The sequence below is a fragment of the Cebus imitator genome, unplaced genomic scaffold (genome assembly GCF_001604975.1).
Source record: "Cebus imitator isolate Cc_AM_T3 unplaced genomic scaffold, Cebus_imitator-1.0 Scaffold256, whole genome shotgun sequence".
NCBI lineage: Eukaryota > Metazoa > Chordata > Mammalia > Primates > Cebidae > Cebus > Cebus imitator.
The window spans coordinates 1,384,014-1,387,191 of NW_016107571.1; the positions used below are offsets into that span (position 1 = coordinate 1,384,014).

A 3,178-nucleotide genomic window follows, 5' to 3' on the forward strand; every position below is an offset into this window, starting at 1 on the left:
TTTGAATACTTTTCTAAAACAGGGTTTCTGGTTTCTGTCATTTGTTTAAGCCTCGGCTCATTTTACATGTGAGTACTCCTGACCCAAGTATTGCGGACTGGTGCTGCTTTGGACATTTGTTTTTGGTCTTCTGCCCCTTCCTACCACTGTACCTGCTCTTTGAAATTCTGAGCTCACCGTGTACTTGAGGTGGTTTCTTTAGGTGACTTCTCTGGCCCCAGTCCATCCTCCTTCTCAATGAAGTTATTAATTATTCCTTGTTCTATGTTTCTGGAACCCCTACTATGTGTTGGGTACAGTACTAGGAACTACTGATATACCAGAGCACAAAAGCAGATATGGTGATTGCTCTTACAAACTCAAAGAAACAGACACTATTGAAATAATTACACAAATAAATATAAAATTACAGCTCAACAGCTGTGAAGAGGCACATAGCTAAGAGTTTATAAGGAGCTTTTTTTCTTTCTTAAATCTAGTTAAAGGTGCTGGCTTCGGCAGCACATATACTAAAATTGGAATGATACAGAGATTAGCATAGCCCCTGCGCAAGGATGACACGCAAATTCGTGAAGCGTTCCATATTAAAAAAAAAAAAAATCTAGTTAAAGATGCAAGAAAGGGATCACTGAGATCTAAAAGATGAGTAGGAAGGCTTAACTAAGGTCAAAAAGGAAGAAAACAATTCAATTTAGAAATGAGCAAAAGATCTGAACAGACACTTCACCAAAGTAGATACGTAGATGGCAAGTAAGCATGTGAACAGGTGCTTAACATCATAGTCACTAGGAAATTAGAGATCAAGGGATTTTTAGGGCGATGAAACAGTAAGGGTGGGTATCTATCATTATACATTTGTGTAAACCCATTGAATGTGCAACACAAAGAATGAACCATAAGTGAGCTATGGCCTTTGGGTGATAATGACGCAACTATGTCAGTTCATCAGTTGTAGCAAATGTCCCACACTGTTTCATGATATTGAGGGTGGAGGAGGCTGTGTGCATATGGGGTTGGGGGTGGGGCTGGGACAGGGTATATGGGAACTCTGTGCTTTCCACTCAATTTTGCTATGAACCTGAAACTACTGTAAAAAAAAAATAGTCTATTGATTTTTAAAAAGGGTTATGGGGGGCAGATGGGGGAAGAGAAGGAACCTTCTGGGAAGAGACTTGCATATCCAAAGGCCCTGTGGCACTGGAAAATTTGGTGATTGTGTGGGACTATAGAAGGCCGTTATGGATGGAGTAAAGACAGTAAGACGGAGCTTGATGGGGCTGCAGACACAGGTGATGCCCAGACTCGCAGGGTCTTGTAGGCTGTTAAAACTGTTTTTCTTTATCCTGGAGGTGAGTGGTTCTAAGGGTGGGGAGGTAGGATAGAAATGATGGGATTGGAATCAGATTTATATTTCAAAATAATCACTGTGGGTATAGTGTGGAGGGTGGAGAATGCCTTGAACTCTGAAAGGGGCCAGAGTTGATGTGGGGAGGCCAGTTGGGAACCTGATACGATAGCCCAGGTGAAAAATAAACGTAGCCTGAAGAAGAGTGGGTGGAAATTCGGATTTAAATTGGACAGAACTTAGAGGGGGATGAAAAGGGAGCGAAGGAGAAGGTGGGGCCCAGCATGTTTCCTTGGTTCGTTTGTGATTACATAATGAGCATTTTATTTCTTGGAAATTTCTGTCCCTCTTTTGCCATATTCTCCTTTAATGTTTTTGACTCATGCAGATTTCCCAGCTTGTTGAAATCTACTTTCCTCGAGTGAAATGAACAGGTCCCTTCTGTACCCTAAAGAGCTCCACGAAGCCATTACTTTCTCCCTTGCTCTAGTCACTTCTACATCATAAACCAATATTGACACGTTTTTAACGTTAGATCCAACAAAGGAGTTCCTCTTATTTCTTCTACTTTTGGAGAGTTGAGTTCATAAAGCAAATTAAACATTCTTAGGTTGTTTCTTTAAAAAAGATTACACTTTATTTATTTATTTATTTATTTTTGAGACGGAGTCTCACTCTGTTACCTAGGCTGGAGTGCAGTAGTACAATCTCAGCTCACTGCAACCTCCGCCTCCGGGTTCCAGCAATTCTCCTGACTCAGCCTTCCAAGTAGCTGGGATTACAGGCATGTGCCACCAAGCCCAGCTAATTTTTGTATTTTTAGTAGAGATGGGGTTTCACCATGTTGGCCAGGACGGTCTTGATCTCTTGACCTCGTGATCTGCCCACCTCGGCCTCCCAAAGTGCTGGGATTATAGGCGCGAGCCCCGATGCCCAGCTTACACTTTATTTTTTAGGGCTGTTTTAGGTTCACAACAAATTGGTAAATATAGATATTCTCATTTTTACTTAACATTAGGGCATACATAATATTTTCATTTCATCAAAATCTTCTCATAAACATATTTTTTTACTGTCAACATCATATTTCCTTACATGGATGTCATATGGTTAATTTAGCCTTACTGCCACTGGGCATTAAGGTTATTTCAAGTTCTTTGTGATATAAGTAAAGTGGTGAGGAACATTTTGGTGCATAACTCACCATCCCCCATGCATTTAACATTTTTTAAGGACAGATTGTTAGAATTGTTGGCTGAACAAATATTAACATTTTAAGGCCTATTTTACCAAACTGCTAACTGGTTTTCCAGAAATTTTATGAATTTTTTTTTTTTTTTTTCTAGACAGAGTCTCACGCTGCTGCCAGGCTGGAGTGCAGTGGCACGATCTCAGCTCACCACAACCTTCTCCCCCTTCCAGGTTCTCCTGTCTCAGCCTCCCGAGCAGCTGGGCACGCACCACCAGGCCTGGCCAATTTTTGCATTTTTAGTAGAGATAGGGTTTCACCATGTTGGTCAGGCTGGTCTTCAACTCCTGACCTCTTGATACACCTGCCTTGGCCTCCCAAAGTGCTGGGACCGCAGGCGTGAGCCACCGTGCCAGGCCAATTTTATGAAATGTTACAATTTTACCAAAAGAATTTGAAAGGATGTACTCACTGTACTCTTACCAATTACGGTTAAATTAATTCTTCCTCCCCACAAAGATATCCATGTCCTAATCTCCAGAACCTATGAATGGGTTGTCTTTCATGGAAAAGGGATATTAAGATTGCTAATCTGCCGGGTGCAATGGCTCATGCCTGTAATACCAGCACTTTGGGAGGCTGAG

At 41.5% G+C, this 3,178-nt stretch overlaps 1 non-coding gene across 1 annotated transcript; it reads left to right on the forward strand.

Moving 5' to 3' along the window:
- The first annotated feature begins 485 nt into the window (after positions 1–485).
- Positions 486–589, forward strand: LOC119467051. The gene has a single exon (XR_005195576.1). It is a non-coding gene; the product is annotated as a U6 spliceosomal RNA (small nuclear RNA).
- The last annotated feature ends 2,589 nt before the right edge of the window (positions 590–3,178 follow it).